A 23595-nucleotide genomic window follows, 5' to 3' on the forward strand; every position below is an offset into this window, starting at 1 on the left:
GTGGAGCTGATATGATAATAATAATAGGAATGAAGTACACAACAAGTGTAATGTGCTTGAATCATCCCAAAACTATCCCTACCCCCTGCCTGGTCCATGGAAAAACTCTTTCACAAAACCAGTCCCTGGGGTCAAAAAGGCTGGGGACTGCTGATCTAGAGCCCCCGGAGAAACAGAGCACTTGATTCTAGCCTCCTGAGACTCGTATCAGGCTTCTCAGCTGCAGAATTGTAAGATCAAATAGACTTATGGTGTTTTAAGTCACTAAGTTTGTGGCCATGTGTGACAGCAGCACTAGAAAACTAACACAGACTTTATTCCCTCCTCTGGAAATGAGAGGGTTTTCATCCTTTCTGAGAAGTGGGGTCAGTAGAACTCCTGGGGCACCCCTGGAGAAACCTTGGTCCTTGACCATAAGTTCTCTGAAGGTAAGTAATTCACAAAACCAACAACCTCCATGTCAGCTGGAATTTATTTAGTATCATCTGCCCTTGTTTTGTGGGCTTCCCAGGTGGCTCAGTGGTAAAGAATCTGCCTGGCAATACAGGAGACTCAGAAGGCATGACTTTGATCCCTGGGTCTGGAAGGTTCCCTGGAGGAGGAAATGGCAACCCACTCCAGTATTCTCACTTGGGAAATCCCATGAACAGAGGAGCCCCTGGCAGGCTATATATAGTCCATAGGGTGGCAAAGAGACAGACACAAGTGAGCATGAGCATGCATGCCCTTGTTTTGTATTTTGCCACTAGAACTCATTCTTTTTTTAGTAATAAAAATAAAATGTCTCCCAAGTTACTAACTAATTGGCAAACCCCAGGGGCCCAGAACACCAGCATCCACATTGTATCCGCTTGATCAGTAAACATTCCCCCAACAACCACGCCCACCCCAGAGGACTTTAGCGCTGTCTCAGATCCAGTAGTGAAATCACCATGGCCGCCTTCCAGATTTCTGAGTCATCTTCACCACTGCAGGTCCAAGCAGCAGCAGCTGGATTTTGACCTCAAGGCACCAAAGCCCAAACCCAGCCCTGGAAATTCAGCTGCTGCACAAGGCCCCCCAACCCCCACCTCCCTTCTCTAACATCTTCCCTATGCAACTGCCCTGCTGTCTCCTGGGAGCCACGCAGCTGGCTGAAGGAGATGCTGCCAAGTGTAATCCATGGGTGTAGTGATGCGCTCCAGCTACATCACGGGAGCTACTTAAACTGATTGCCTCTGTTCTCAGGAGGGTGTTTGAGGGTATTTCTTATCACGGAAATATTTACAATGAATGAAACATCTGGGGAAGACAGCTACTGTCCTAACTCTGATGCAGCCTCACTAGAAAGGCCTATGACAAACCTCGTGGCTGTAGTGAAGACGGTAGTTTTTTTGAGCAGAGCCTATTTGTAGCTTCCACTTCTTTATTCTCCCAAGAGCTGGAGAGTGTGTGTGCCCCCTGCAAGTGCAGTTCCAAGGACAAGAGGTCAAAGTCCATCAGAACAGACCTAGGAACAAGGAGCTGTTGTTCCTTCTGACAATCTTTGCTGCATCTATTCAAAACTGGGGCCACCAGGTGGGTTTCCCAGGGGGTCTATTCAAGTATAGAGATTATCACCTCTAAAGCAGAGAGCACCTAGATACCAGGGACTTGTACTGGAAATGGTTCTGGCCCAAAAGGGAGTCTGTTCTAAGCACCGTGGTGCAGGAATTGGCCAGACAGGGTGCCGGCTGCTCTACAAAAGGAAGAAGCCTGTTTTAGGGTGGGCAGGCCAACAAAGCTCAGCCACGGGGAATTTGATCACCTTTTTATCATCCTGTCATCACCCACTCCAGTTAAACCAAGATCTGCCACAGATGCCTGCCAAATGACAACGCAGGACCATGGCTCTGCCTTGGAGGAAAGTGCTCCTGAAACGTCACACAGTCATTCTGGGTACCCGGGAGACCCCGGCCACAGACAGCCCAGCACGGCCACGATAATCTGCCCAAGAGTCTCCCTCTGAGCAGGGGCAGAGGTGGGGAACTGGAGAAGGGGGTGAGCCCACAAATGCCTAGGCAGAAGGGAGCCGCCTCCCACCTGACCCACATCTTCCCTCTCCCATGTGCTGCAACACACGCTCCGGAGCATCCATCAACAGCACCACTGCGTATAAACAGAACGAGAAAGATGCAGAGAAAAGGAGCCTGCGGAGAGGAATCGGCAAGTCCAGAGGTGAGGCCTCAAAGGCTGAAACACAGAACCAGAAAAGACATCCTGGCAACCCTTGCTACTCAGAGACTTTGTTTGAAGCCCTAGAAACTCCTAAACCTGGCATGGCAATAATTCTTTTTCAAGTCCTCTATATATGAAGCTTTCAAAATGACGAATTTTCAGGACTAACAACATTCTGCGCTAGTGACAGCTCTTAGGTCACTGGGCACCTAAGAGTATCTCATCTTCTTAAAGGTGAATTTTTAAAGGTGCATAGCTTCTGACCTCAAGAGTCTACAGAAATGCCACATGGTCTACAAATAAATATTTTAAAAATGCTCACTACAGTATTAACAAAATGTAGGGAGAGGGAGGGTAGGAAGCCCAGCCAGCAATGAGAGAATGAAAGCTCATACAACTTACATTTTCATGTAAAAAATAAAACACAACAATTAACAACAACAACAAAATAATAATAATATGTGGTCTTTCAATATAGGATCGATTTTTTTAGCATGGAAAGTGTGTCCATAATAGTTTTTAAAATACATTACACAGATTATTATACCATATTAATTTAAAAGGAGAAAACATGTTTTCTCATGTTTTTTAAATAATGTCAGGAGTATAAAGAGTCCTACTACCACTTTGAAAATACCTTCCCTTCTCACAAAGAGCAAAGGGTGTCAACAGTATCCTTTATTGTTCTTAAAGCAGGTAAGGGCTCTGTCTGCAAGGAGGGAACAGTTGTAAAAAAAAAAAAAAAAAAAAAAACTGCCAAATCCCCAGTCAGTCATTCCTTTAATTAGACATCTTGCTTTTTTAGGCTTTTCTTTTTTTAATAAAGAGGAACATGCCCCTGAGGGTCCCAAATGAGAGAAAGCATTGGGATTGGAAGTCATCATAGACCCACAACTGCAGACAAGGTCATACAACAGATCAGAACATCCCAGTTGGCTGGATAGGGTGCCTCTGGGTAGTCAGCCACAGGCTGCGGGTGAAATCCTTCCGTGCCCCAAACCCCACGTGCCCTGGGAGCAATGCTGGCTCTAGCGTTGGCATGTTTTGAAATGAGGGAGATTGAGAGAATCCTGCATAGAGTCAGAGGTGGGAAGAACCGCAAATCACAAAGTATCCGAATGTTGTTTATTGCTTCATTTGAAGGTCTGTGTCTATCCTTCGGCATCCTAAAATGTATTACATCGTGAATTTTTAAGTATATCTGGTACAAAAAGGGGAGACAGTCCCAAATTTGGCAAACCTATAGCATGAAACAGAGGTCCAAGGGGCTGGACAGCTTGACTGGGCTTACCCGAAGGGAAGAATGTCATTAAAGGGGGAGCCATTCTCTTTCTTTCTACAAAATTTTTACTCCTCTTCTTCAATTACATGTTGTAAATTATCTTTGTAACTTTGTAAAGTACATTACATTTTAAAGAAATATAAGCAAAACCTGTTACAGGAAGAGTATACTTACTCTTCTTTTTTTTTTTTTTTAAGACCCTCATCCAGCCTCTCCCCTATTACTGAACATAATTGAAGAACCCAGAGAGGAGAACTTAAGTCCACAGAAGGCAAAGAAACACTTACTGTTGTGTTTACCTGTTAAGGCTTGCAATTACCAGAGATTCCTCTGACTACTGTTACCAGCAGCCTGTTTGCTCAGGGGTTCATCAGCAGTGCTTATTAAGCCATTGCTCTTCTGATACACTGGCTTTAGACAAGCCAATGGAAGAGAGAAAATACATTGTTGGGTTCATTTAACAAATGTTTATTGAGCCTAAGGCTGAGTGCTGGGCCCTGGGATACAGGATAGATAAAGCATAATCCCCCTGTCCTCAGGGGCTCTTTTCTGCAGACCAAGAAATTGGCTTTAGACACGAGCAAAGAGCTCGACCAGAGGGAATACAGCCAGACAGCAGGGGAAAGGGGCACTTCAGCTAGTCTCCGAAGAGCGAATGGCCAGGATGAATACACAGTGCTCAAAGAACATCATAGCTAAAACCACTCTCTCGTCTCACCTCCTTCCTTTCACTGTTGAGGAAACAAGTCCAGAAAATAGAAGCCACTAGACATTGGTGCCAGTATGAGAATGTAAAGTGCAGGTAAACGCTCTCAGGCCCAAGGTTACCCACTACAGAGCAAGGAGGTAAATCCAGCTCCCACTCGCTCCGAATCCTTAACTCTGGATGCAAAAGCCTAAAGAAGGGAGAAGGAGCTGCTTCCAAGATCCAATTTTACATTTTCACGGGTGGGCGGGCCCACCTTGCCACTCCGGTGGGGAGGTACAGGCATGAACTTGGTAACACAGACTTTGCAACACAAGCCTAACAGTACAGTTCCTCCATTGCCTAAAACATGAGAATAGGAGTGCACACCTTGCTTCGAAAACCCAGTTATAGGGATTCAACCTAATTCTGCATTTGGTGAGTGATTCAGTCGTTCAGAACGTAAAGCATCTGCCTATAATGCGGGAGACCTGGGTTTGATCCCTGGGTCGGGAAGATCCTCTGGAGAAGGAAATGGCAACCCACTCCAATACTCTTGCCGGGAAAATCTCATGGACGGAGGAGCATGGTAGGCTACAGTCCACGGGGTCACAAAGAGTTGAACACGACTGAGTGACTTCATCTTCAGTTTCACTTTTCAGCTTATACACAAACTCAGCATATATATGAAGCCAAAATCACGGAAACCTCATTCAAAACTTAAAACTCATAAACTCTAGAATTGTGTACCTGATACAGAATAGACAAAATAACCCTGAGCAGAATGAGGTTATTTGGAAATGGTCAGATACAGGAATCCCACACAGTGATCAGAAAATGGTCTTCAGAAACAATGCAATCAGGACTTCCCTGGTGCTCTAGTGGTTAACAATCGGCCTGGCAATGCAGCGGATGCAGGTTCAAGCACTGGTCAGGGAACTAAGATCCCACACGCCTCAGAGGAAGAGTCCACCCAGCCAAAAATAAATTAATTAAAATGTTTTTAAAAATGCCTTCAACCTGACTTCTCACCTTCTGCCTCCAGCAGGAGCCATCAAGGATTAAGTTGTAGCCCTGAATCTTAGGGCTAAAGGCAGTTACGCAAGCCCCCTAGAGACCTGTCACTGGGGAGGCTGGCGGGAGCCAGCAGGGGTGGGATGAAAAGCCAGCCTCCCCAGTGCACTTTTCTCTTCCCAGTTCATTTCTGCGAAGCAATGACCAAGTTCCTTCTATAACTCAAGAGGCCAAAGTGCTACAGAAGCAATATTTTAAAGCTGATACACAGGGCAGGGTCATACCCTCTACGGGTAAAATGAGGGTGAGATGGAAGAAAAACAGCACAAATAATCAGCAATTCAGTCTTGCCACCAGTAGTAAAGTTCTCTTTCTAGTTGTCATGCCGGTGATGAAAGAAAAAAGAGAGAAAACCCTGCCCAAGGTCCAGCAGACCAGGCCGGACCCTCGTCTTACTTGCTACGTGATCCCAGGCAACTGCCTTCACCCCCGACCTCAATCTTGTCCTCTATGAAATGGTCACTACCTGCCTCGTGAGTCGTCAGGAGGCCTAAGGCACAAGGTCATGTGCCAAGTGCTTTGCCTTAAACCTCGTATGTTGTAAGTATTCCATAAACGGCCACTGGAACTATTAACTACCCAAGAGGCAAATCAGTCTGGCTCTTTGTAAAAACTACACGACTTTTGAGAGGCCTGACTGCAGCTGTACAGCAGTGCTGAGCCGGCAACAGCAACACTCAGGAGAACAGCCCAGGGCCAGTTCACCAGCTGGATTCAAGACACCCTCTTTGGCAGCTGCATCCTGAGCCTCCCCAACAGCCCCTTGAACCCTCTCTCTGCCTGCTTTTTCTGTGGTCAGTTCTCTGCTTCCAATATAGTCTCTCTTCTCAACAACCCACTTAAGTGCGTTAGCCTAGCTGAGGCAGCCTGCTCTGAAAAACAAGAAACAGCCCCAGTGTTTTCAGAAATGCTGACTTCAAAACAGGCACACTCATCCTACGAGGCAGAGACCTCATAGGATTCTACCTCAAGAATCTGAAAAGTGCAGAACTTAAAGGGAGGATTTCCCTGACAACACCATAACACAGTATAAGGAGATACGAGCTCAGACTCTGGTGAGGGTAACTTAACAGGCTCCCATACTCCCTGGTCAGGCTCATATCTCAAACCACTCAGCCTCACATCGTTCAAGAGACGAACCCACCAGAGAAACTCCCGCAGGGTCTCTGAGGGTTTTGCAGGCACACACCCTAGGCAGTTCACCGAGAGTCACACTCAAGGACAAGTCTCGTGGGCATCAGGATCCCCTTAGACCTTTCTTCTCCAAGTGTGAGATACAAATCAGCAGCTTCAGCATCACCTGGACCTTGTGAGAAACACAGGCTCACAAGCCCCACCCAGACCTACCCCATCGGGGTCCCCCTTTTAACTAGATGCCAGGGTGACAGTGCTTGAGAGTATTTAGAACAAAGTATAGCCAGAATGGACTGTGATTGTTGACTCAGGTTTTCACTCAGTCTTTTCCTTTCTTTGTGGAAGAAAGGCAACTTTAGCCACTGGCACATAGTAGATAATCAATATTCGTTGAATGGATGAACAGATGAATGGGTAGTCTACCAAGTGACTCAAGAAACTTACCCTGTATTAAGTGCAAAGAAAGATGCAAGCATGGGCCTCAGAGACATTTGGGGGCCGGGAGAAGGCGTCTAAAGACGAGGTTGTCAGTGGAGGCCTCTCTAACAGGAGCTCACATCAGGGGCGGCGTGAAGCTACGCTGTGATGGATGAGCAGGCACATGCTGGGAAGAGGATGTCAGCCCTACAGGTCAGCACCTACACTGCAACATAAAGGGTCTCTGGCTGTAGGCCAGTAAGGATAGATAAGACTCATAAGTTTCTTGGTCCAATGGTTAAGAACCCGCCTTGCAATGTAAGGAACATGTGTTCAATCCCTGGTTGAGGAACTTAGATCCCACATGCCGCAGAACAACTAAGCCTGCGAGCTGCACCTAAATCCATGTGCTCCAGAGTCCTTGAGCCACAACTAGAAAGTCCGTGAGGCACAATGGAAGATCCCACATGACTTGATGAAGATCCTGTGTGCCACAACTAAGATCCGACATAGATAAATACATTTTTTTTTTTAATTTTTAAAAGAACCCTGGAACTAAGAAACTAAAGGGAAAAGAAAAAAATTATTTTAAAAAGACCCATAAGTTGGGCTCTGATGGTAGAAAAGAGCAGCTCTCAGGAGGCACATTCAGCAGGTCCCTGACTGTAAGACAGTTGGGGTCAGGAAGGCCGTGTCTGGAGTCACAGTTGCCATCTCCATGGCTCCTGGAGGAGGGTGTGCCAGAGGAGGGCTGAAGAGGGAAGCAGTCCATCAGCTAGACTCTGTTTCCTGGCCACAGCCCCTCCAGTCCAGAATCCCAAGCAGAGACATGGAGATTACTCACTGTTTTCTCCAAGTCGATCCAGGAACTTGCAGCCGAGCATCCAAGGGTCCAGGAGCTCAGTCCAGATGTTACCCTGCAACAGCACACTGGCCAAAAGGAGACAAACGACAGGAGTCAGTGCAGGTGGCCACGTTAGTGAGTAAGCAACACTGTCTCAGCATGGAATGACACTGACGGGGTTCAGATGATAAAGAGCAGAAAAGCAAAGTGCCCCCTCGGAGCCAGTGGTCTCAGAGCGCTGTGCAGTGATACGGCAAACTCCTCTGCCCTCAGCGCCAGCAGAAGCACCGGCCCACCAGCAGCAGCTCCAGAGCAGTCTCTCTGCAAATCCCCCGATATGGAGTCTAGACATAGGGCTGCAAAGGGCCCTTGGAGAGAATCAGGCCCAGCCCCTCTCTTTACAGACAAGAAAAGCCAACACTTAGAAAAGACAACAGGCCTTGTCTAAAATCAGCAGAGTATAAAGGCTAAGCCAGGAAGGGAATCGAGGAAGCAAGTCTATAAAAAAGCTTAAGTTTACCTGTAAATTACCTTCCTTCAAGAAACCTGGGTTCTAAATAAATGTTTTTCTTATCTGTTCTGGCTCTTAACAGACAGACAGAGCAGCCTGCAGTTCCAGATCTTAATTGTTTCCCGAGTTCTCTCTCCTTTATCCCCAAAGACTTTGAAGAGCCAAACTAAAACTCCTGGTTTTCTTCAAAAACAAAAGAAAACAAGGGAGAAAAAGAAAAACCCCAGGACTGTTCATATTTGAGTACAAGACGAAAAACCTAAAAACCTTGGAGAAAAACTTGAAGACCTAAAAATTCTGAATTTATGAGATATAAACAGCACAGAACAAACACAAAAGCTTCTCTTCCATACATCAGGTTTATAGACCCGAGAGACTAGAACATTCCAGGGACATGCCTGGAGACCATAAGAAGTGGTACACTTCAAAGACGAGGGGGCTGTCTTGTTAAAATAAAATGGATGATCAAAATGCCAAGTCTTTAAAAAAATGACAGTTCTGATTATGTTTTTTTTTTAAATGAATTGTCGTCTAATTATATATTTAAAACATAATTATGTAAACCGTTATCTCTTCCCCTGGGGTTCTAGTTCCAACTGACCTTGACAAATCAATGTAACCTTGGGCATATCACACCTAACCATGCACGTCTTCCATCAACTCATCCATGAAAAGGCAGTGATGGGATAAGACTCAACTCTTCAGCTGGAGACTTCTGAAAATCCCCTACATTGCTAAAACACGCTGAAAGTACCTCCCATTAAGTCAGCTTATACAAAGCATAGTTACTCGCCTACTTTGAAAAAATGAATGTCAGTCATTATAAATTTAAATTGCCATCTCTTAAGAAATAACTACAAAGTTGGTGTAACAATAGTCATGTTCTGTTTCCAGGGAGTTTACTTCAACAGTGACAAATCTGCCCCCACCTACACTAAATGGGGTATCTGGGTCTGTTTCCCCAAAGGTCCGTTATTATTTATAAGGATGAAAGTTAGGGTTTCTTTTGCATGAAGTGGAATTTAGGCAGTGAGGTCATTTGTTTTGAAACTACAGCAACCATTCCAGTTTTTTCCCCCCATTTTAGCATTTCAGTTACTCTGGGTCAAGAGTAAAAGATTAAGATTTCAGAGAAAATCCAAAGCCTGGTAGGCCACCCACAGAATGGTCAAAGATTCTGCCCTGGACAGTCCAGGGCACAACTAACCAAGGGGTTCCCTTTCCCAAGTTAGGCAAGTTCACTGATAAAAAGTCAGTGCAGACTTGCACACACACAGACTCATACATATTTCAAAGAATGTTCAACAGTCCCAGGATTCATTTTTTAAAAATAAACAAAAAAACAGAACCTACCATACTGACCACATGGTTCCTGATCCTTACAGGCAGGAGGGTCCATAAACTCCTCTGGAAATATGATGAACCCTCTCGCCCAGAAGAAGGACATGATAGATTCAGTTTCAAATTTTCACAGAAATTTCTCTGTACCTCTGGCTAAGGACCCTGGCTTAATTAAAACAAGGAATCCCTTTTCATCTTTCTCTCTGAAATTTGTACAAGCTCTTGGTAAAGAGGGTCATGAGTGACAGTCCCATTTACAAAGTGATACACAAGGGCAGGGACCGGTGAGAAAACTGGCTTCGTGCAGCTCTTAGGATGGAGAGTATGACTCTGCAGCCAGCAATGCTAACAACTGTTCTTGAGGCCCTGGCTGTGCCTGGGAGCCTTTGCCAAACAGTTTCAACAGGGACCTTCCCAAATCTGGTTTTGCACTTGGCACTCAGTTCTTCAAAACAACAAAGAATAGCACAGAAACATATATAATACCATATGTAAAAGAGCCAGTGGAATTTGCTGTGTGACTCAGAGAAGTCAAACCGGGGCTCTGTGACAATCTAGAAGGGTGGGAGAGGGTGGTGGGTGGGAGGCAGCTTCAAGAGGGAGGGGACACATGTATACTGATGGCTGATTCATTTCAATGTATGGCAGAAACCAACACAATATTGTAAAGCAATTATCTTTCAACCAAAAATAAATAAATTAAAATGGCTGCAACAACACAACAACAAAAATCAACAAACATCTGCATGACTTAGGAATGCATACTAAGGTACCAAGGATCAGTTAAAATGAAAAACCAAGATGCTTATCATAACTCTGAGGTGATACGGGGCGATTTTTTTTTGTTGAGATATTTGTAATGTTGATTTCTTAGCCTGGCTGTCGGCTTCCCAGATGTTCAGATTATTCCTATATGTTGCATATATTATTCTCCATGTATGTCACAGAGTAAAGCAATCTTCCTTACAGAGAGATTCAGGCCAGGGACAAGGCTCTCCAGGACTTGTCATCTCAGCCCCAGCTCAAGACACAGCAGTAAAACTGCACTGAGCCCAGCAATGGTCTGAGGGTGGGGCCCACCAGGGAACAGTGACCAGCTCTGGCCCCTGGGACACCATCTATAAATAAGTCTTTTTTTTTTTTTAAACAAGTCCACGCCCTGGGACAGTCCGCTGTTCTGGGCTGAGGCCACGCTGACCTCCGACGCTGCCCATCACTCTGGGAAATGCTGGTGTTGAGTTTCTGTGAACTCACTCGTCTTCCTCTGCCATGCTTGGCAGGCCTATATCCTGGGGCACATTCTGTTACTGTGAACAATCTCAGCAAGTCTTCCTGAACCGCTGAGAAAGGAACAAAGCCCACACTCATATGTGGAGCTGGCAAGACTGCTTAGCCATCTCCTTCCTCAGCTGGATACAGAGGCTGGAGGGGCCTTACGTGTTCTCCTTCAGCTGCCTCATTACTCCACCCTCCTGGTGAGAATTCTGCTCATTCATTGAGCGGTCAAGACATCTACTGGCCAGAAAAAGAGGTAGACAGTGTAAGGAGTTGTGACCAATATGTTTAGATTCCTATCCCTTTTGTCGGAGAAGGAAATGGCAACCCACCCCGATAGTCTTACCTGGAGAAATTTCATGGACAGAGGAGCCTGGCGGACTACAGTCCATGGGAATCGAAGAGTCGGACACAACTGAGCGACTAACACTTACTTACACTTACTTATCCCTTTTGCACACTTACCAATACTATCTTGATCAAATAAGGAAAGTATGCTCCTTGCCTAATAGTTTGAGCAAGAGCATGCCATTCCAAAAAGACCCATCTTAGGGTAATCTTACTAGCAGATGAGGGGCTTCCCAGGTGGCACTCGTGGTCAAGAACCCACAAGCTAATGCAGGAGACATAAAAGACATGGGTTCAATCCCTGGCCAGGAAGATCCCCTGGAGAAGGGCATGACAACCCACTCTAGTACTCTTGTCTGGAAAATCCCATGTACGGAGGAGCCTGGTGAGCTGCAGTCCATGGGGTTGCTAAGAGTCGGACATGACTGAGTGACTTCACTTTCACTTTTCACTTTCATGTATTGGAGAAGGAAATGGCAACCCACTCCAGGGTTCTTGCCTGGAGAATCCCAGGGACGGGGGAGCCTGGTGGGCTGCCATCTATGGGGTCGCACAGAGTCGGACACGACTGAAGTAACGCAGCAGCAGCAGCAGAGTCAGACACAACTGAAGCAACTTAGCATGCACACACGCACTAGCAGACAAAGCTCTGATTTTTCAGTTACAACAGCCAAATATTGACACTATGACATCACATAACATTTTAACCCGGTTTGGAATAACCTACACCCATACCCTGTGGCTTTTTCATACTGTTCATGGGGTTCTCAAGGCAAGAATACTGAAATGGTAAATGCAGCCATGAAATTAAAAGATGCCTGCTCCTTAGAAGAAAAGCTATGACAAACCTAGACAGTATATTAAAAAGCAAAGACATTACTTTGTTGATGAAGGGCCATATAGTCAAAAGCTGTGGTTTTTCCAATAGTCATGTACAGATGTAAAAGTTGGACCATAAAGAAAACTAAGTCCTAAAGAATTGATGCTTTCAAACTGTGGTGTTGGAGAAGACTCTTGAGAGTCCCTTGGACAGCCAAGAGATCAAACCAGTCAATCCTAAAGGAAATCAACCCTGAATATTCATTGGAAGGATTGAAGCTGAAGCTCCAATATTTTGGCCACCTGATGTGAAGAGCTGACTCACTGGAAAAGACCCTGATGCTGGGAAAGATTGAGGACAGAAGGAGAAGAGGATGACAGAGGATGAGATAGATGGATGGCATCACCGACTCAATGAACGTAAGCTTCAGTAAACTCCAGGAGACAGTGAAGAACAGAAAAGCCTGGCATGCTGCAGTCCATGGGGTTGTGACGAGTCGGACACGACTGAACAAGAACATACCCTGTGGAAGACAGACACACAGTAGACCGTGTTCCATAAAGGAAATAGTGCAGCTCTTCATCTCTATGTCTCTTCTACTCTTCTCCTAGCTCAATTCTGCAGTTCAAAAAAGCAAAGCAAGGGAGTTCCCTGATGGTTCAGTGGTGAAGACTCCATACTCTCAGTGCAGGGAGCCCAGGTTTGATGCCTGGTCAGGGAACAAGATCCCATGTGCCACAGCTGAGACTTTTACACATCAATGAGGCCAAAAAAATATTATTTAAAAAATGAAAAAATTTTATTTTAAAAATAAACAACGCAAAAGCCAAAATACAAAACCCACTCTCTAATATGTCACCTTCAAAAGTAGAACATCCCTCTGACTTCTGACCTTTCTCCTGAGTTCAAGACTGGCATAGCTTGCTGTGTGCCTGTGTGTGTGTGTGTGTATGTAAGCACTGGACAACACGCATGCATGCAAGCCCAACATTCTTGATGGACTCAAAACAATAGCTTACAGGGAAACTCTCGCTCAGAGCTCAGGAAAAGTAAAGGCCAGCCAATTCCAGAAAAACAAAGGGTTTTAGCAACTAACACCAGAACAAAATGATCTCATGCCCCTTTCCCACTGCGCTTGCGCCTAAGTGGGATCCTTCTCAAACTTGAAGTGCTCACTCAGAGGCAGTCACTGTTTCCACCCTAGGGAAACCCATGGGGAGGACGGCCAAGCCAGGAAGCAGATTCCAGAGGTAGCTTTTTGATGTTTAACCCAGAAGACCCACAGACGGGGGCTCCTCAGCCAAGGAGGGGCCGGAACGCTCGGTGAGGCAGGAGACCTCATCCTCAGGGCATGAGTCACTACGTCCAATAGCCAGTTCCTTTACATCAAGGGCCTGGCCCAGGAATGAAGGTGGACCCTCCAATAACAGGCCTGAATCTCTGGGGCCCTAGACTGTGCTTAAACTTCCTTTCTTTCTCTCTTTTGTAATTTATTTTTGGCTGCACTGGGTCTTGTTGCCGCACATCTACTCTCTAGTTGTGGCGCTCAGGCTTCTCACTGAGACGGCTTCTCCTGTGGCAGAGCGTGGGCTCTAGGCACACAGGCTTCAGCAGTTGCAGCACATAGGCTTAGCCACCCCGAGGCATGTGGGATCTTCCAGAACTAGGGATCGAACCCACGTCCTCTGAATTGGCAGGCAGACTATTAACCACTGGACCACGAGGAAAGTCCCTGTGCTGACTCTTTCAATCCTCGAGATTCTCTTACGTCTCAGCGAACACAGACAGGAAAAGACCACACTCACAGGGCTCCTGGTGCCTTCCCCCCATTATCACATAGAGCGGCACACAGGCTAAAGGGACAGGTAAAAGCAGGGAGCGTGCTCCAGATTTCCTACACAGTGCAGACCCCACCCCCCGCCCTCCACTCCACAAACACACCAGAGGAGTTGTAGTTCTGGCTTCCTTGGAGAGAGGAACCATCAAGACGTAAATGCTCTTAAATCAATTTTTAATTCATCCCAAAAGCCCCTACATGCATTTTTAAAACAGCAAAAAATAATTCTAAGGCATTATTAATTTATTCTGTAAGCAAATACTTAATACATATGGATTAAGGATCCCTTGAATGACTTCCACAACACAATGAAATAGTCTGTGTTCCACCTCACAGTGGTGCTGGGGCAGGGATTGGGGGAGTAAAATATAGCCCCCAAAACACCCCAAAACACTGGCCATACCTAGAGGCTATTCTGTTTGCAAGAAACTCTAAATAAGTCACGTGTGAAGGTACGAATTATTTTTGAAATCAGCCAAACCTGCATTGCCTCCCGCAGCTGGGTGATCTTCTCCAGCACACAACCCCCAACCACCGTCCCATGCACAGCTCTCCTGCAATTCCCTTTGCAGGGACCCCACCACTGTGCTTTTGATAGGGTACCAAATCATCTCTTCTCTGGTGTCTCACCTGGAGATCCCTGAGGGCAGCCTTGGTACCCTACACTGGGCACCCAGGAGATCAATAGTAAGGAACAGGTGGAAAGAGGGAGAGAGGTGATAACTTACAGAGGCCACTGCAGGTAACTAAGAGGAACGATAATAAAATTTGGGGAGGAGGACAGGTATAAGTGTACCTTTCCCTGCCCCCAGACCAGCATAGCTCAGCCAGTGCTCAATCAAGTTTGAAAACCCAGGACTGTGATAAAGATACAAAGAAACAGTCTTCCCAGAGGCCCAGCCCACATTGAGCAGCCAGCTTCCCCATCCATCAGCCTGACAGCAGCATGGACAGAAGCAGACTGGAAGGCGCTGGGTGTCCTCTGCTCAGAGCTGCGTTTTCCACCTCCTTTCTCCCTTCTCTCCTGCACTTGACGTTCACTGATTCCAGCTGCAGTTCAAATCTCTTACCCGGGGAAAAGGCCCTGCACACCCTGACCCCCTCTTGAGCTCCCCTGGCTCAGCCACTGCACAGAGATGCCCCTGCCCTCCCACCCCCACAGCCGCAACCTAGCCCTGGGAGTGTGTCTGGTATCTGGGATTCTCCCCAGCCCACCACACCCTGCCTTCTCCTCGCCCCCTTTGAGGTTTGTCCCCAAGCCATGCCTTCCAGGAAAGCCCAACACCCTCATCTGATATCAATCTACCTCCCCTCAAAACCCAGATCAAATGCCCTCAAGCCTCCAAAATTACCCCTCTGAGCCTCCCAATCAAAATTAGCCTTTCCTTCTCCATATATGCCATGCCAGAGGCTTTTGTCCCCCTGTGAGACACCCAATATCCAGAGGGTTAGTTTCTGTGTGCCCTTTCACACTCCTCCCTAGACTGAGTTCCTGGAGGGCAAGAATGCTATGTAGGGAACAAAGATAAAGGTGGATCAAACAGTGAAGCCTCTTGACATAACAGTCCAGACTTGGATACCTACGAGATGCCTATGCCTTGGTGTTAAAGATTCTTATGGGTTTCAGGGTGACAATTCTAGAATCAAATCAGGCACACAAATAGCCTAAACAAGGGTTTATGGGTTTGAGGTTTTTTTGGTTTGTTTGTTTGGGTACACTCTAGTAACTCAACCACTCAACCATATTAGTCCATAAGTTCAGGCTCTATCTCCCCAGGAAATAGACTTCTTCAGTGTTCCTTGGGGACCAAAAAATACTGCAACTTCAAAATGCAGAGGCACACTCCTCTTTAGAAAAGACACAGTGTCTCGATAAGTAACATTATTAAAGAAGCTGAATTTATAAACTCACGCTCATGGCATAGATTTCTTTTTGAGACAGATCAACCCACACACTTTTTCTTCTGATTCATTGAATGTGTTATGCGGGTCTAGAATCCAGACATTTCCTTAAGTCAGAAAATCCATTTGCTTGTGAAAAGACAGAAATGGCAACGTCGTTATGCTGGTCTCCAATGAGAAGCCGGCTTACATGCTCCAAATAAAGTAAGGAGGCAATATTTGACCCCAGTCAAGAAGCCTCTGGGATCTATTTTCCCCTCAACACAAATGTTTCTCATTTGGTCCAAGCTCCGTTTCAATTACACGCCAAGAAAAGACAAAGAAAAGCCCACTACCACCCACTCCTGCTTTCATGAAAACATTATAAATTATCTTTATTACGTCATATAGTAAAGTGGCCTCACATAAGGCAACGCTGACAAATGGTTGCAGCAGCCGCTTTCCTGCCTTGTTCATAGGTGTCCCCCTGCTTGTCCGCCAGGCAGTGGCCTTTCCTCTCCAGAAAACAGCCTGGGGACGTGCTGATGCCTTTGATGTTTGTTTCTAAAGGACTGTCATGAACATCAACAGAATAAAACAACTTCTGTGTAACATTAAATAATGTTTATTTCAGCAACAAAACTTGAATGAATACAGTGTCTTAACAGTCTATCTTTCTTCAGCTAAGTCAATCCCAGCTGCAAGCTGGGAGGTCAGTAGTTTTAACTTCCACCTAGAGCCCACAGGCTGGGCTTCCCAGGTGGCACAGTGGTAAAGAATCCACCTGCCAATGCAGGAGACATGGGTGATGCAGGTTCAATCCCTGGGCCGGAAAGATCCCCTGAAGGAGGAAATGGCAACCTGCTCTGTATTCTTGCCTGGAGAATTCCATGGACAGAGGAGCCTGGTGGGCTACAGTCTATGGGGTCGCAAAGAATCGGACACCACTGAGCGACTGAGCACAACAACAGAGCCCATAGGCCAACTCCCTTGTCACCATTCAGGTAGAAGAATTTCAAAGAAATTGAAATCACCAAGCTATCTCCTCTGGCACTGTCCTTCAATTAAGTAAACTCTTAAGTGTTAAGCTCTGAGGGTCCTACAGGCTCACACTCCAGAATGGAAGCCAAAGCTTTCCCATTTAAACCAAAAAGAAAGGAAGGAAAGCGTGAAGCATCTGAATTCTAAAGACTAGACAACCTTTATCATCAGTGTCTCTTCTTCCCAAGGTCCTGGATGGTGATTGGTATGAACTTACACAAGATTCTATACTCAAGGTCTACCTTCTTCATTCCAACCAGAAATTTTAGATGCAGTAGGAAACTTGGAAATTCCTGGGCCCATGGCTTATCAAATTCTCCTGCCAGAATTTCACTAGACAGAAGAGGGTGGGCCACCAGGATTGGGAAGCCATTCATAGCAAGCATGAGATGTTCTTCATTTCATTCAAGTTCTATATCCTAGCTTCAATTCTTATCAGGCAGATTTTCCACTTACTCAATATGTACATGTGGCCAGTGCCTCTTATGGCTTGTTCCACCTCTCCCTTGAGATGTTCTTTCTGTCGCTTCCTTAATAAACTTGTTTAAAAATATATATATTTATGTACATGCTAAAGTACCTCATCTTCCAAATTCCCTGGGTGAAATTAAGGCTCCAATAGTAACCTTAGGAGAACTCTGTGATTTCATACACCCAGGCTACGTTCACCACCCTGCACTTCATCGTGGTCCAGGAGGCAGGAATCTTGGCTCCGTTCTTCCCGCAGACGAGGAACCTGAATGTGTGATGACTTTACGAAGCGAGTTGGAGGCAGCCCCAAGTACAGAACCCAGGTCTCCGGCTTCTGAGTCAGGGGCTTTTCACCCATGTGCATCCAACAGTTCATGGCCACCCAGAGTCAATCCTTAACTCATAAGGTCCTGGTCCGCTTTAAAATCTGTCCCTACCTCTGCTCTATATTCAGGCAGGTTTAAGTTAATCAGTGTTTTCTTCTGAGCTTACCTCAAGGTTCACAAAATAGGAACTTGAATTTTCATGGGTTTCAGATTGCTAAAAATCCCCTTGGCCTTTGGAAATGTTTTGACTTCTCGCCCACTCACAGTGCACGGTGTCCCCATTGACACACAGTGCCTAAAATTAAACGTACAAGCTGCTTCGTGAAGGACAAGTCAGCATTCAAAATCTAAAAAGAAAACCAAATCAAATCTACAAGGGAAAAGTGTCATCCCAAACACAATGCAATTCAGTTCAGAACCATGCTGACCACTTTCCTATAAATGGCCTTGGAGCCAGTGTTATCTACTGTCAGAGATGGTTCAGATGGTAAAGAATCTGCCTGCAATGAGGAAGACCCAGGTTCAATCTCTGGGTCAGGAAGATCCCCGGAGAAAGGAATGGCTACCCATTCCAGTACACTTGCCTGGAGAATTCCACGGACAGAGAAGCCTGGCGGGTAACAGTTCATGGGGTTGCAGAATTGGACATAACCAAGGGACTAACACTTTGACTTCACATTTAAAAGCAAAAGGGGAAAGGGGCCATGCCAATATAAAAGTTGTATCTCTCAATTTCGAGGGGCATCATATACATCTAAAGCAGTGGTTCTCCATAGGGAGCACTTTTAACCCCTCAAGGGACAGCTAGGGATACTTGGAAACATTTTTGTCTGTCACAATTTAAGTGGAAGAGGGAGATGCTACTACTCTCTAGAGGCCGGGGTTGGGGCTAAACATCCTATAATGCACAGGACATCCCCCACAAAAAGAACCGTCCAGCCCCAAATGTGAATGGTACTGAGGTTTAGTACACGTACCTAAAACACAGGAAGAATACTAGGGTGAAGTCAGGAGTCCTGTTTCTTCCCCCGTGGGCTCTTGGTCTGGGCAAAGCACCCGAATTTCTGGGTCTCTGGTTCACTGTCACTCAAAGAGGTTGGCCTGTCTCAGAGACTTTGCAACCTCAGCACTGAATTCAAACATTACCTCTGCAAGCCTTCCAGCATGGCAGCTCTCCAAGCCTTTGTGGCTACTGTTTCTTACCCTAACACCCTTCACCAGGGGCATTTCCCACCAGTCCTCTCTCAGGTCCATCACATTTCCCTTGGGAGGAGGAGCAGTGCTGAAAGCGACCTGTTTCTTAGTATCACCAAGCGCCACACACATCCTCGGTGATCTCTGAGGTCACAGAAATAAAAGCAGAGGGTTCCTGGATACAACCCTCTTCCAACTCTAAAACCATTCTACGCGGTCAACAAACCAAGGACAGACATGTAAGCTTCATTTTACATTCTATATTCTGCTTTGAAAAAATGCCTAAGCAAAAAAAAGAAAAAAGTTTTATAATAGAAGAAAACAGCATGGCTACAATGGTATTCAATGATGTAAAAGGTTTTTTTGCATTTTCATAATATTTGGCAGCCATCAACCAGCCTACCACCCCAACTTAAGGAGCAGACTCGGTATGAAGTCACAGTTTTGTGGACAGAGTCAACATGAGACCATCTTCCCATTCTCAAGACCTTCTCTACTGGCTCCAGCTGTAGACACCACTTCCATGAGACCAGCTTAGCTGAGAGGCTGAGCCCCTCCATACACAATCCAATGGTATCTAAAACCACAGAACCCAGGAATTGTTTTACAAGTAGAATTCTCATTTTTAGGAAAACAAATATAACCTGTCTGACTAGGGGGAGAACATCAACATGTTAAACTGCCTGCATAAGTCCACATTGCTCTCTCTCTCAATGAAGGCAAAAGAGCAAACCATTTGTCCAGTCACGCTGCTTAGGAATCCCCTTGTCTCCACTGCGCTCAAAGCCAATGATTCTCCAGATCCCAAGCTGGGACACAGTACCTGGATTCACAGGAAAAGCAGAAGCCAACCAGAAGAGAAAAGAGGGAAGTGTAATTTCTAAGACTAAAATGCAATAGCACACACCCCTGCTGCAAGACGAAGGGTTTTCACACATTTCATTTGCCTCAAAAAACAAATAAACCAATACTCCCCACAAGTTTCCAATACATCCATTATCCATAAAGCAAATGGGAAGAAGAAATTCAAAAATCATTTAAGAGGAAGAACAAAAACTAGTGAAAACTCTACAGATGGCAACAGAGAGTTAATGTCTTGAGGCAAGGCTTCCTCTCGGCAAGTACAAATCCGAAATCATAATAAAGATGCTGAAGGATTTAGTCATGAGCCCTCCCCTCTGCCATCAGAAGGAATGGCAAAAATGCAGAGTGAGTGCTGGGAGCCAGAACATTTCATTTCTTTCTAACTGTGCAAAGAATTTGCATTTAAAACGAGCATTGCATCAGTGCTTCTAAGAATGCTTGATATTGCGCTGCTAAGAAGAAGAAAAGTGGTCCTCCACAACATCAAATTTCTAATTATTTAATTGCAACACAAGTATCTGGGTTCCCTGGTGGACTCAAGAACACTTGTAGCTAATTACATCTTCCTAGTCAGGTGAAACTTCAAACACAGTCAAATACAGACAACTCTAAAAATACACTCAAAATCACATTACTAAACAGTAACAAGGATAAAAAGTACCTTCCTGGTGACTAAACACCCCATGAGTCAAACTTTACTTTCTATATAATTTCACATTTACAAGGAAAGTAGTATCAAAGAGATAAAAGATTTGTATGAACTAAAAACCATTAGGAAAGCAAAAGGCATTTTTTCTTGAGCAGCTGTTTGTTGAACATCTACCGTGAGAAGGACGGGGTGCTGAAGCAGGATCAAGGTAGCAGGACTCAGTGGCAGGAAAACCCAAGAGAGACGCCCCTCCCACCCAAGCCAGGAAGGGGAGTGCTTATATACACAGGACCTATAAATTAATAACCCTGAATCTCAGCATCTACATTCAAAACACAAAACTAAAATTTGATTTTTTTTTAAAAGGAAGAAGGATGAAAGAGAGGGATCCAGGGAGAAACACCAGAGAGTGCCTCATTTCCTTCACCAACAGAAGTGGCATCAGGGCTTCCCTGGTGGCTCAGATGGTAAAGAATCTGCTTGCAATGCAGGAGACCTAGGTTCGATCCCTGGGTTGGGAAGATCCCCTGGAGAAGGGAATGGTAACCCACTCCCAGTATTCTTGCCTGGAGAATCCCATGGACAGAGGAGCCTGGAGGGCTGCAGTCCATGGCGTCACAAAGAGTCAGACACAGTGGAGTGACTAACACTTTCATTTCACTCCCTTCAGAAGCAGGATCAGAAAATGGGGATGTCAGTCAATGGCTTTGTCCTAAGTAATTTGTTAAAAGTGGGAGGGGTTTTGTCTTCTTCACTCAACAACATTGCAGGGTAGAAAGAAATACTAGAAAAATATTAATACAAGTTTTAAAAAAAAGGGTTACCAGAGCCGTGGGGCTGGAAAGAAGGCAAGAGCACCCTGTTTTGCAGGGGAATAAATGCTCCAATGAGACACGAGGCTCTTGTGATCAGAGCCACCAGCTGAACTGAACAACACAAAGGGAATTCTTGGGAATCTGAAGCTGTTTTCCCATCTCCTTCCACATCTTCCTCATGTGGGTGGCTGCTCTGCGGTCAGGATAGCTTTTCACCAGCACTAGATGACTTCCTAACAAGGGCATTTTAATTAAAGATGAGACATGAGGCAATGCAAACGAAAAGAGCCCTCAGCTAGGGATGGTGTCCAGCCTGAAGCCTCCATGCAGCTCCCATTCCGACCAGGGCCTGGCACCAAGCTGGCTTCATATGTGCTGGTTCTGAATCTGGACAGGCGGCCTGGACCCGCTGGCAAGAGCCACACCGCAGCTCAGGGCCATTTCCTGTGCTGGCTCTCCCATTATTTCAGCCTACTTCGCTACCCCACCCTTCTCCCCCAAACCGAGTGTCCCCCCCAGCTAAGCAGACTTCCCCAGCATCCCCAAGGGGTGACACCTCTGTCATCCGTGCCTGGCAAATTCCCAGCCTGGGGATCTGGACCATGAGGGTCCAGGGAGATGAGTCACTGGCTCAACACCAAGAACCCAGCAGGTAGTGCTGGTTTCCAAAACAGATGGCCCTAACGACTCATGGAGCAACCAGCCAACTCCATGGTGCTTCCCTTAACTGGACCGCCCACGGGCCTTTCAGACTGAGGCCAAGGGCCAGCTGTGGACAGCTGATGCATGCCACCCCACTCTCTTCTGAGGGTTTCTATGAAACAACAACAACAAAAATCCAGCCCTCCTCCTCCTCCTAACTCCTACACAGATTGTCCCAGGCCATTACCTCATCAGCTTGGATAGGGTCTAGCCAACACTTGGACTTTCCTGTGCTGACCCGGCCATTCTTGAGCCAGCAGCAATCTCCCTCAGAGCTCTCGCGTGTGTTCTTCCCTCTGCCTGCAGTATTCTGGCCCAGGTGCCTCACCTGGATGGCAAACTTTCATCCTTCAAGTCTTAGCTTAAATGTCATCTCTCAAGAGACTCATCCAAAATACCTACCCCCTACTCCTCGGCTCCCCCCTCACTAGGCTTTGCTCCTCTTGCTCCCAGCTGTCGGCCCAGGACTGGAGCGGAGCTTGGCCCATGGTGGATTCCCAGGCATGATTTACTCCACGAATGAATGCCCCGGGAAAAGTAAATCAAAACCACATCTGAATTCTCGCTCCTCAGAATAAATCCATCCGTGTCAAAATGCACGTACAAGAATATGCACATCAGCTTGTTTATAAGAGCCCAAATCTGGAAACTACCAAAATGTCCGTGAACAGAAGAGACCCTATGAATAAAAGGAATAAATACTAGACAACATCGGGAATGACAGTCTACAATTCACAGGGCAGCATGGAAGCATCTCACAACCGTCATGCTGAACAAAAGCAACGAATAACAAGGACACACCGGCAGGTTCCATTTATAGAAAGTTCAAAGTCAAATCAGGAGAGCGATTCCAAGGAGGACGCAAAGTCGCTGTTGGGGGCACCTGGGATTCTGGCTACACTCTTTCCTGATCTGGACACAGGTTATACAAGCGTGCTCAGTTTGAGAATTCATCAAGTTGTAAATTTATGATTTGGGTACTTCAATTCTATTTCAACAACGCTTCAAAACAACATCTGAAATAAACATGGGTTTCTTTTCTCTTTTTAAAAAAATATTTATTTATTTGTCTGCACCAAGACAGATCTTTGATCTTTGTTGTAGCATGCGAGATCTTTAGTTGGGGGCATGCAGGATTCAATTTCCTGACCAGGGATCGAACGAAGACCCCCTGCTTTGGGAGCACAGGGTACCAGGGAAGTCTCTGGAATTTTTCTCTTAAAAGAGCCAACTACAGACACTATTCTGCCACAAGGCCCGACATCCTACACCCAGGCTTCCTTGGATCGTGTTTTATGGGTGTGCAACACTAGCCTCCCTCTACATACATCTAGCATGTTGTTCAGCTGCCATGTGACTGCATTTAAGGCTTCCAGGGCTCAAATCCACCAGGACAATGCTATCTGCTACAATATTCTTCTTCCTCATAGTCCCAGAAATGCAAGACTGGGTCCTAACATTACTGACTTTAGATGGAAACAGGTGACAAGAATCACTGCCTACATAGGCTGAATGCTTGTATCCCACTTGTCCCTGCCCCCAAAATTCATATGTTGAAATCCTACCCCCCAGTGTGATGGTATTTAGAAGATGGTTAGGTCATGAAGATGGAGCCCTTGTGAGTGGGGTTAGCACCCTTATAAAAGAGACTCTAGAGAGCTCCCCAGCTCCTTCTACCATACAAGGACTCAGTGAGAAGATAGCCATCTGCTTATGAACAAGGAAGTAGCTCTCAGATACCAAATCCATCAGCACCTTGGTCATTGTAGACTTTCCAGTCTCCAGAACAGTGATACAAATTCCTTTTGTTTATAAGTTGCCCTGTCTGTGGTACTGTTAGAGCAGCCCGAATGGCCTAAGATGCATTCCCCTACAATCACAGCACATG

At 45.9% G+C, this 23595-nt stretch overlaps 1 protein-coding gene across 9 annotated transcripts in view; it reads right to left on the minus strand.

Annotated features, from left to right (window-relative positions):
* TLN2 (talin 2) overlaps positions 1 to 23595 on the minus strand; it is a 495219-nt gene that overhangs the window by 397193 nt on the left and 74431 nt on the right. For 8 of the 9 annotated variants that reach the window (XM_061431110.1, XM_061431113.1, XM_061431111.1 and 5 more), the window contains exon 2: positions 7633 to 7718. The gene's annotated coding sequence lies outside the window, so the exon portion shown is untranslated. Of the gene's footprint in view, positions 1 to 7386; positions 7540 to 7632; positions 7719 to 23595 lie in introns of all 9 variants that reach the window. The other variant, XM_061431107.1, reaches the window with a different exon arrangement.

This window comes from Bos javanicus, chromosome 10, assembly GCF_032452875.1.
Source record: "Bos javanicus breed banteng chromosome 10, ARS-OSU_banteng_1.0, whole genome shotgun sequence".
Lineage (NCBI taxonomy): Eukaryota > Metazoa > Chordata > Mammalia > Artiodactyla > Bovidae > Bos > Bos javanicus.